An 11,313-nucleotide genomic window follows, 5' to 3' on the forward strand; every position below is an offset into this window, starting at 1 on the left:
GTTAGAGGGTTGATATGTTGTGGGGTTGTTAACCAATGTCATAAAACAACATGTGTACTACTGTTTCATGAGAAACTATTTGTTCTGTAAGCCTTCACCTAAAGTACAATAAAAAAAAAAAATTGTTGCATATTAAAAAAATAAATAAAAAACAATGACTAATCTGTATTTATATAGAATTATTATCACTGATATGTAATGGCAATCCTTAAAATTGGCCAGATCTGAGTGCTTAGAAATGTTAATGGCTAAATATGCAACTGGACTCCTACTAATTTTTAGAAATGTTTTACCGGAGGTAAAGGCAAACTACTAAATTTAGGGCTTACTTTAGTTAAGATATATTCTTAGAAGACAGCCTTTTTAAGATATATTCTTAGAAGACAGCCTTTCGTACACTCAAAATCCCCATACCACAACCATCCCCATCACTACTCGAAGTGGTTAACCATTTCCACTGAGTTCACTGTTTACTAAACAGGAAACTAGACAGTTAACAGTTTTTATCTTCAAGCCAAAGGCTCCTTATCATCAAAGAATCTGGCAATTTATTTGCACGTAAAAGCTTCAACAATTTACCTAATAACTGTAAATAAAAGTTATAAATCGCAATTAGAGCCTTACTTTACCACTTCAAACCACTAGGATGGCTACAATTAAAAAAAAAAAAAAAAGTTAATAACAAGTGTTGGTGAGGATGTGGAGAAACTGGAATCCTTATACAGTGTTGACAGGAATGTAAAACGGTGTAGATGCTTTGTAAAAAAGTCTGGCAGTTCCTCAAATAGTTAAACATAGAGTTACCATAAAAAATCCATTGCTGTCAAGTCGATTCCAACTCCTAGTGACCCTACAGAACAAAGCAGAACTGCCCCATAGGGCTTCCAAGGAGTGGCTGGTGGATTCGAACTGTCGACCTTTTTGTTAGCAGCCAAGCTCTTAACCACTGCACCACCAGGGCTCCAGAGTTACCATACTACCCAGCAATTCCACTCCTAGGTATATGTATACCCAAGAGAAATGAAAACACATGTCCACACAATAACTGGCACAGAAATGTGCAATATTATTCATACTAGCCAAAAAATGAAAACAAACCAAATTTCTATGAACTGATAAATGGATACATAAAATGTCGTCTATCCATACAATGGAGTATTATTCAACAATAAAAAGGAATGACGTATATTACATACTACAACATGGATGAACCTTAAAAACATCACGCTAAACGAAAGAAGATGGTCACATATTGTTATGATTCCATTTATATGAAATATCTAGAACAGACAGACAAATCTATAGAGATAGAAAGTAGATTAGAGGTTGCCTAGAGCCAAGGCATTGGGGAGATAATGAGGAGTGAATACTAATGGGTATAGGTTACTTTTTGGAATGATGAAAATGTTCTAAAATTAGATGGTAGTGATGTTTGCACAACTCTGTGAATATACTAAAAGCCTTGGAATTGTACACTTTGTTGTTCTTGTTATTAGGTGCCACAGAGTCATTTCGGACTCACAGCGACCCTATGTACAACAAAACAAAAAACTGCCCGGTCCTGCATCATCCTCACAATCGTTGTTATGCTTGAGCCCACTGTTGCAGCCACTGTGTCAGTCCATCTCATTGAAGGTCTTCCTCTTTTTCGTGGACCGTCTACTTTACCAAGCATGATGTTCTTCTCCATGAACTGGTCTCTCCGATAACATGTCCAAAGTATGTGAGACGAACTCTCGCCATCCTCACTTCTAAGGAGCACTCTGGCTCTATTTCTTCCAAGACAGACTTGTTTGTTCTTCTGGCAGTCCATGGATATTCAGTATTCTCCGCCAACACCATAAATCAAAGGCATCAATTCTTCTTCAGCCTTCCTTATTCATTGCCCAGGTTTCAAATGCATATGAGGCAACTAAAATACCACAGGCACACCTTAGTCCTTAAAGTGACGTCTTTGCTTTTTTAACACTTTAAAGAGGTCTTTTGCAGAAGACTTGGCCAATGCAATACATCATTTGATTTCCTGACTGCTGCTTCCATGGGCATTGCTTGTGGATCCAAGTAAAATGAAATCCTTGACAACTTCAATCTTTTCTCCGTTTATCATGATGATGCCTATTCGTCCAGTTATGAGGATTTCTGTTTTCTTTATGTTAAGGTGCAATCCATACTGAAGGCTGTAGTCTTCTGATCTTCATCAGTGCTTCAAGTCTTCTTCACTTTCAGCAAGCAAGGTTGTGTCATCTGCATAACGTAGCTTGTTAATGAGTCTTCCTCCAAACCTGATGCCCCATTCTTCATATAGTCCAGTTTCTCAGATTACTTGCTCAGCATCCAGACTGAATAAGTATGCTGAAAGGATACAACCCGGACGCACACCTTTACTGATTTTAAACCATGCACTATCCATTTGTTCTGTTCGAACAACTGTCTCTTGGTCTATGCACAGGTTTCGCATGAGCACAATTTAGTGTTCTGGAATTCCCATTCTTCACAATGTTATCCACAATCTGTTATGATCCCACAGTCTAATGCCTTTGCATAGTCAATTAAACACAGGTAAACATCTTTCTGGTATTCTCTGCTTTCGGCCAAGATCCACTTGACATCAGCAATGATATCCCTGGTTCCACGTCCTCTTCTAAATATGGCTTGAATTTCTGACAGTTCCCCATCGATACACTGCTTGCTGCAGCTGCTTCTGAATTATCTTCAGCAAAATTTTACTTGTGTGTGATATTAATGATATTGTCCTATAATTTCTGCATTCTGCTGGATCACTTTTCTTTGGAATGGGTACAAATATGGATCTCTTCCAGTCAGTTGGCCAGGTAGCTGTCTTGCAAGTTTCTTGGCACTGATAAGTGAGCACCTCCAATGCTGCAACTGTTTGTTGAAACATCTCAATTGGTATTCTGTCAATTCCTGGAGCATTGTTTTTCACCAATGCCTTCAGTGCAGCTTGGACTTCTTCAGTACCATCAGTTCTTGATCACATGCTATCTCCTGAAACGGTTGAATGTCGAACAATTTTTTGGTACAGTGACTGTGTAGTGACTGTATTCCTTCCATCTTCTTCTGATGCTTCCTGCATCATTTAATATTTTCCTGGTAGACTCCTTCAATATTGCAACTCAAGGCCTGAATTTTTTCTTCAGTTCTTTCAGCTTAAAAAATGGCGAACGTGTTCTTCATTTTTGCTTTTCTAACTCCAGGTCTTTGCACATTTCATTATAATACTTTACTTTGTCTTCTCTAGTCACCCTTTGAAATCTTCTGTTCAGCACTTGTATGTGATCACTTCTTTCGTTCACTTTAGCTTCAAGAGCGAGTTTCAGAGTCTCTTCTGACACCCTTTTTGGTCTTTTCTTTCTTTCCTGTCTTTTTAATGACCTCTTGCTTTTTTTATGTAGGATGTCCTTGATGTCATTCCACAATCTCTCTGGTCTTTGGTTGTTCAATGCATCAAATCTATTCTTGAGAGAAAAAAAAACCAAACCCGTTGCTGTCCAGTCAAATCTGACTCATAGCGACCCTACAGGACAGAGCAGAACTGCTTCATAGGGTTTCCAAGGTGTGGCTGGTGGATTCGAACTGCTGAATTTTTTTGGTTAGCAGCCATATCTCTTAACCACTGTGCCACCAGGGCGCAATTCTTGAGATGGTCTCTCAATTCTCGTAGGATATACTCAACATCGTATCTTGGCTCTCACAGACTTGCTCTAATTTTCTTCAGCTTCAACTTGAACTTGCACATGAGCAATTGATGGTCTGTTCCACAGTCGGCCCCTGGCCTTGTTCTGACTGATGACATTGAGTATCTCCATCATCTCTTTCCACACATGTAGTCAATTTGATTCCTGTGTTTTCCATCTGGTGAGGTCTACATGTATAGTCACCACTTATGTTGTTGAAAAAAGGTATTTGCATTGAAGAGGTCGTTGGTCTTGCAAAATTCTATCATTCGATCTCAGCACTGATTCCATCACTGAGGCCACATTTTCCAGCTACTGATCCTTCTTCATTTCCAACTTTGGCATTCTAAGCACCAGTAATTATCAATGCATCTTGATTGCATGGTTGATCAATTTCAGACTGCAGAAGTTGATAAAAATCTTCAGTTTCTTCATATTTGATATTAGTGGTTGGTGTGTAAACTGTGATAATAATCATATTAACCGATCTTCCTTCTAGGGGTGTGGATATTATCCTATCACTGACAGCGCTGTACTTCCGGATAGATCTTAAAATGTTCTTTTTGACAATGAATGTGACTTCATTCCTCTTCAGTCTGTAATTTTGGCACAGACCGACCATATGACTGTCTGATTCAAAATGGCCAATTACAGTCTACAGTCCATTTCAGCACACTAATGCCTAGGATATTGATCTTTATGTGTTCCACTTCAATTTTGACGATGTCCAATTTTCCTAGATTCATACTTCATGCATTCTACATTCCAATTATTAATGGATGTTTGCAGCTGTTTATTCTCATTTTGAGTCGTGACACATCAGCAAATGAAGGTGCCGAAAGCTTGACTCCATCCACGTCATTAAAGTCGACTCTACTTTGACGAGGCAGCTCTTCCCTATTCGTATTTTGAGTGCCTTTCGACCTGAGGGGCTCATCTTCCAGCACTATATCAGAAAACGTTCCACTGCTATTCATAAGGTTTTCACTGTCTAATTTTTTCAGAAGTAAACTGTCAGGTCCTTCTTCGTAGTCTGTCTTAGTCTGGAAGCTCTGTTGTAACCTGTCCAACATGGATGTCCCTGCTGGTATTTGAAATACTGGTAGTATAGCTTCCAGTATCACAGCGACATACAAGCCACTACAGTACAACAAACTGACAGACAAGAGGTGAAAATTTCTATACTCATTTTACCATTTGCTTAGGTCTTGTCTCCTAAGATTCCTTCCCTCGAAAGTTAATAAATTTCCACTTGTGTTTTATTAATTTCAAAAATCTAGGGCATGGATTTAATAATTCTGTATTTTAAAAAATACAACAGACTATCATTATATCCTTAAATAACATATCCTTAAAGATATACATTATCATAAACAATAAGAAAAAAGGAAAATATGGTGAATCACTATGGAATTACCAACTAAAGGAATGATTAAAGTCAAAGGCCTAAGGCCATAAAAGCATTTAAAAAGTTGTTGTTTTTTTTTTGAGTAAATAAACATAAGGATTTTAAACTAGAAGACAATTTACAGAGAAGATTTTAAGATCTTTGCAAATAGTTCTGTAATATAAAATCCCAAGTGTCTCAAGATCCCCATCAACATGCATTAATTTCTTCTTCTCCCTTGCTCAATATAAATCCAATGACTTTTTCTTGATTTCAATGTATCCATAAAGATTTCCTCTTTGTGACGGTTAAGGCTGTGTGTCAGCTTGGCTGGGCCATGATTTTCAGTGGTTGGCAGTTACATAACGATGTAGTTTGGCAGTTACATAATGATGTAGTAATCCTCCATGATGTGATCTGATATGATCAGCCAATCAGTTGTAAAGAGAGTTTCCTCGGGGATGTGGCATGCATCCAAAATATGTATGGACATTTTGGCAAAGCTTGCTTACGTGCTCTGGATCCTGTCACTATGATCCTGAACAAGTGTCAATGGAGTGTCCAGACTAAGACAGACCAGGAAGAAAAGCCTGGAGATCTACTTCCAAAACTCAGCCAACGAAAACCCTATGGATCACAATGGTCCGATCCACAACTTATCATGAGGATGGCGCAGGACCAGGCAGCATTTAGTTGAGTTGTGCATGAAGTCACCATGAGTCTGGAGCCGATTCAATGGCAGCTAACAATTACAACACAAATTACAATTCAAAAGAAAAAAATTTTAAGTTCCACATAATTTGTAAAACAGGAAATATAAATAGCATTTTCAATGTATTTTATTTCTAATTATTTACCTTATTAAATAGAATTCATTGAATACTATAAAGCATAAAAAAGGTTGAAAAGGGGAGAGTGTTAACACAACACAGGGTTGGCAACCAATGTCACAAAAAATATGTGTATTAATTGTTTAATGAGAAACTAATTTGCTCTGTAAACCTTCATTTAAAGCACAATAAAAAGAAAAGAAAAGCATAAGACATTCTACTAACTATACCATTAAAATCCTAACTCTACTAAGACCTTGGTTCCTTTAATTTAGCAATCTCTAATACTTCAAAATTGATCATGTTGATTTTATTTTTTAGTAGTAAACTGTATAAAAAATTAATGATTTTTCAAACTCTTTCAAAACTGAAACAGAAGTAAACAAGAAATACATTTTCCACTTCCAGAGTAACCCGGGTTTACCAGGACTCATTCGACTGAATTAGAGCTCTGATTCACACATTATATCATTTAATCCTCACAATAATCCTATGAAGTGGGTATTAGCAGCCTCATTTTATAGAAGAGTAAACTGAGGCTAAAAGGAGTAAGAAACTGTCCGAGTCATATAGGCTATAAGACTGGAACCCACATCTGACAGGTTACAAACTCTAGTTATAAACTATTATAGTTTGTAAGGAAAAACCTAAGTTTTGAAGACGCTACAGTTTTTAAATTATGAAAATTTAATAAATTAACATAGTTTTTTAGAAACTAAATACATGAACTATTTCTATTCATTACCTGCCACTATGTATCTTTCAATAAGAATGTTGCTCTATAATGCAGGTCAGGTACACATAACTAAAATCAAAGATCAACGTAGAACTCTGAAAATGAATAATTTATAATAATAAGTGTGCCCTATACAGAGGAAACATCTAAATTACTAGCTAAAAATGAAATTGAAAATATGTGTGATAAATTAGGATCAAAATTGCTCTCTATCAAAAATTTTAAAGAATTCCAAAAGTAGACTCCTTCTCTAAAAAATTAAAGCTACCAGGTTTTAAGTCACAATAAATTTCAATGACTGGTTTTTGTTTTTCCCCAAAAGGAGAAAAGGAAATGAGCATTTATTCAGTACCTTCAATTTGACAAACATTCAACTAATTGCTTTAATTACCTCTATCTCATGAAGCCTGTTTACTTGCCTGTGAGGGGTACTATTACTCCATTTGTACATAAGAAGAAACTCAGAATCTAAATATTACATTGCTCTAAGAAGTGTAGAAAGGAGTCCTGCCCACATCTGACTCCATACTCTGCATCACATCATGCCGTTAACAACCATAAAACAGACGTGTGCGCGCACAGACACACACACATCCTTTAGGTACATAAGAATTTAAGTTCAAATCTAAGCAATTATCTTTTAAACAAGCTTTGTGCCTTGCAACCAATCTGTGGCCAGCACAGGTCCCAAATAAAAGTTTACTGAATAGAATGAACAGTGGTAGTCTAGCAACAGAAGAAGAAATATGATCATCTCCACTCATTCTGTCTTTCTAAAGGAGTTAATGTAAAAGTATCACTTTCCAAGCAATATATACAATTATCTCCTTAAACAATGAAACACTGAATCAGGAATTGGAAGAGAAAGGAAAGACCATATATAAAAAGCATTATTAAAGTTCTTAAAGTGCAAGATACTGGATTAGGGATTTAAAAAACAAACAAACCTGTGGTTGTCAAGTCAATTCCGACTCACAGCAACCCTACAGACAGAGCAGAACCTCCCCCTAGAGCGTCCAAGGAGCAGCTGGTGGATTCGAACTGCCTATCTTTTGGTTAGCGCGCCAAGCTCTTAACCACTGCACCACCAACGTTCCAGTGGATAGAAGCCTTAAATAAAGATCTAGCATGTTCCACTCAATAACAACACCTGTCTGACCCTGCCTTGTAACAGTTAATTAAACGTGCTGCTTCCACAATTAGCTAATTGCTAGCAGAGACCCTGGTCATTTTTGTGTTTCCCAGAACACCTAAGACAGCACCTGGCACTTAATATTAATAGATAAAATTTTATAAAAATCTTTTTACAGTTTACAAACCTTTTCAGACACCCCATTTAATATATTCACCCTAAAAGTCTTGCAAGATAAGAATAATAACCATCCTCATTTTACAGACAATGACATTGAGGTTCAAGGAGATTAAGTGCCAAAGTAAGTGATCAAGTGTCTTTCTACAACACCACAATTACCACAGTAGGCTGTCAATAAGTGTTTTTGGATTGAATCAACTGTCCCTCAAAATATCATAATTTTTCTTTCTAAGATGATAATACCATTATCTGTTGTTATGAGAAATGAATGTAATGCCATTTAAAATCGATAACTGTGCTAGAAAAGAGATGGTTGTTTCAGCTCTGCAAGGTTAGTTAACTTTAAATTTATTATCAGTGATCCTCAAAGGTTAGTAGAACTAAGAACCAGCAAGCTTGATAAAATGAAGATCCTTGGGCCACCATCATCCCTAGAAATTCTGATTCAAGGGGCCAGGAATCTGCAAATCTTAATACACACTCTCAGCTGATTCTAACGTGGGAGGTCTTCAGAGACACCTTGAGAACTGGATTAAACTTTTTAGAACCTAAGTTCAACTAGCAAACATAAATTTTAATCAAACCAATTTTTTACAGTTAGAAATATTTAAACAAAATTTTACAAAAACAATATAGGGCTACAGTATCTAACTCAATAGGTCCTCAAACCTTCCTAGACCTCAGGAGCTCTTCCTGCTGCATCAGAAGTAAATGAGGAGTCTTTCTGGTAGTTACCCATGTAATTCTGAGTTTTAGTTGATGAATTCAACCATGGTTGCAGTGCAATTTAGTAAAACATTTTCATAAGTGTTAACCAAATGGCTGGGTTTTAAACAGTAAAATAGAACTCTCAGTTAACTTTGAACCTCATAAACCCAGAAATCATAATTAAAAATCACCATCAATACAAGCCCACATTAAACACTCAAGGACCATCAAAATGTACAAACTGAGGGATTATGGCTGATTTCTCCCTCATTATTAACAGGTATTCATTGAAAGCCCACAGACCTTTCTGTACTTTGCAAATTCTGTATATTATGAATATATTTTCATAGATTTAAAAGCACTGATTTAATCCTACAAGCTTCACACACATAACAAATAGGAAGACAAGAATAACCTGTAACCACATTTATTATAAACCATAAACATCCCAGTATCTGATTTATGGTATCAAATTGTAATCATTAACATTTTTTTTACATTAACACCAGAACAGATCGTTTTACCTCTAACATGTTATTCCATTTCCATCAGTACCTTTTCTAATAATAGTATGATTCTTAGAAAAATCCTCCTGTTTACCATTCTCTGGAACTATTATGGTGGAATATTTTTGTACAGAGGACTGAAACATTGAAAAATTTCCTCTTTTATTCTAGGGAGGGGGAGAAGGGCAGACTTTTGTAAAAAAAAAAAAAAAGATATTTTTATAACTGTGAGTATTTATCTAGGAAACTTAACATCGCAAAAGCTGGGACAGGGCTTTCTCCAAGGCAGATCACGCTTACAAGAGGCAAGATGTAATATAAGGAAAAGGCAGGGATGAGCTACAGGCAGGTGATTCAATTTCACCTCAAATAAGACGCAAAAGGTTTTTCTCAAGCAAGTCAGATCCGGAAATGACACTCCAGGAGTACCAGGGCCTCTCAGGGCCCCCCACTCTCCGCACCCCAATTCTCATCATCTTCCCCCCACCCCCCGGGGACTCTGCGGGACTCGGTGTGGGGAGCGAGCAGTCAAGGGTGTTTGCAAACAGCCGTCCTCTGCCTCTCTCTGGGATGTACGCGCAGGTCCCGGGGTAAGAAGCTACGCTCGGCCCCGGCCCGTGCAAACCCGAAGGGCTCCCGCGCACCCGCCAGCCCCCAGCCCCACACGCCTGGCCGCGCCGGAACCCAGGCCGGGGCAAGGGCTTCTCGGTGGCGCGGGGCCTAGTCGCCCCCCCGTGCGCCTCTAGCTTCCCAGGGAACGCGGGGAGGAAGGGCTGAGGCCCCAGAACCGCGGGATGGGACAGGCGTCCGCAGCGGTAGGACGTCCCGTCCGCCCGGCCCGAGGGCGGTCGCCAGGGCCCCCGCGGGGAGCGGGAGACTGACGAGCCCCGGCCCGCGCTGCACCGCACTCACCTCAAGCAGCGGCTGCCGCCGTCTCAGCATAGCCGGGGGAGTCGTCCCTGAGCAGGGAGCCACCTCCGGAGGGCACCGGCGCGGCCCCAGGCGCCGCCGCGGAGCCTCCCACTCCTGAAGGGGCTGTGGTCGCCGCTGCTGCTGGGGCCCAGCGCCCGCCAAGCCGCATCGGACTCTCGGGCCGCAGCAGCCACGCGGATCCCGGAGGAGCGTCGCTCAGCCGGGCCGGGGGCGCAAGGCTACGGTGGGAAGAACGAGGAGGCGCTGTAGGCGGGGATCCTCCGCGAAGCCTCCAGCGTCGCCGCGGCAGGTCCTGCTGCTAGCGCTGCCGTCGCCGCTGGGCCACAGCGCCCCCTGGACCCCACGCCGGGCTACGGCGCCGGGACTGCGGAGGCCGCGCGGGGCGCGACCGGGAGGGAGGACGGCCTGGGCGAGACTGGAACCCCGCGCTCCTCGCGCAGCTCCCCCCTCTAGACCTGGACGACCGGCCGACGCCTCGCGAGAGACGGAAGCCCCTCGGTCCCCACCGACCCCGATGGGTGACCCCTAGTCCTCAGTCCCCGACACCTTTTATTTCTCTCTGGAAGGTACGTGAATGTTCCTCTCACTCGGACCCGCTCCGGAGGGCAGGAGTGTGAGGGGATCTCCTCGTTTTCGTCTCACGTGATTCCACGGCATCCGTTCTAATCCCATCACCGTGTTTGGATGAAAGAAGAGTGACCGAGAACAAACCTTTTTTCAAACACACACACACACACACACGCACACGCACGCGCGCGCGCACGCACACACACACACACACACACACACGCGCGCACACACACACACTTTTCTTTCCCAAAATAGATGAAGGGATTGCCTTTGACCTTAACTTTTTTTTGGATCTACTGTGCAGGTCTTTACGGACTGTTCCTACAGTTGCCAAACCTTTAGCCCTCATCGCCCGAAAAAAAACGGGAAAAAAAATATGTCAAGCAAGAGAATAACGAACGTATTGTCCCTAAATTCATAAACAACTTAGAGGTAAAATGAAGAAAAGAACCATCCATCTTTAACCAGCCCCACATCCCACCCCCTGCAAATCTTCTGCTCCCCAAATTTTCCAAATACAGTATTTTATCACAGAGTGGTATTGTAGAATGAGCAGCGAATTTGGTGTCAGGCAAATGCTGATACTGCTATTTCCAGTTCTGTCATGTATTAGCTTTATGACCATAGGCAAGTTGT

At 40.5% G+C, this 11,313-nt stretch overlaps 1 protein-coding gene and 1 pseudogene across 2 annotated transcripts in view; one reads left to right on the forward strand and one right to left on the reverse strand.

The window, feature by feature from the left end:
- The window catches only part of ZFYVE9 (zinc finger FYVE-type containing 9), a 266,966-nt gene extending 256,581 nt beyond the window's left edge, over positions 1–10,385 (reverse strand). For both annotated transcript variants that reach the window (XM_004371733.1, XM_004371732.1), the window contains exon 1: positions 10,087–10,385. The gene's annotated coding sequence lies outside the window, so the exon portion shown is untranslated. The remainder of the gene's footprint in view (positions 1–10,086) is intronic.
- Positions 9,586–10,560, forward strand: LOC111819655 (collagen alpha-1(I) chain-like; annotated as a pseudogene).
- Positions 10,561–11,313: the final 753 nt, after the last annotated feature.

This window comes from Trichechus manatus, unplaced genomic scaffold (genome assembly GCF_000243295.1).
Source record: "Trichechus manatus latirostris isolate Lorelei unplaced genomic scaffold, TriManLat1.0 scaffold00015, whole genome shotgun sequence".
Taxonomy (NCBI): domain Eukaryota; kingdom Metazoa; phylum Chordata; class Mammalia; order Sirenia; family Trichechidae; genus Trichechus; species Trichechus manatus.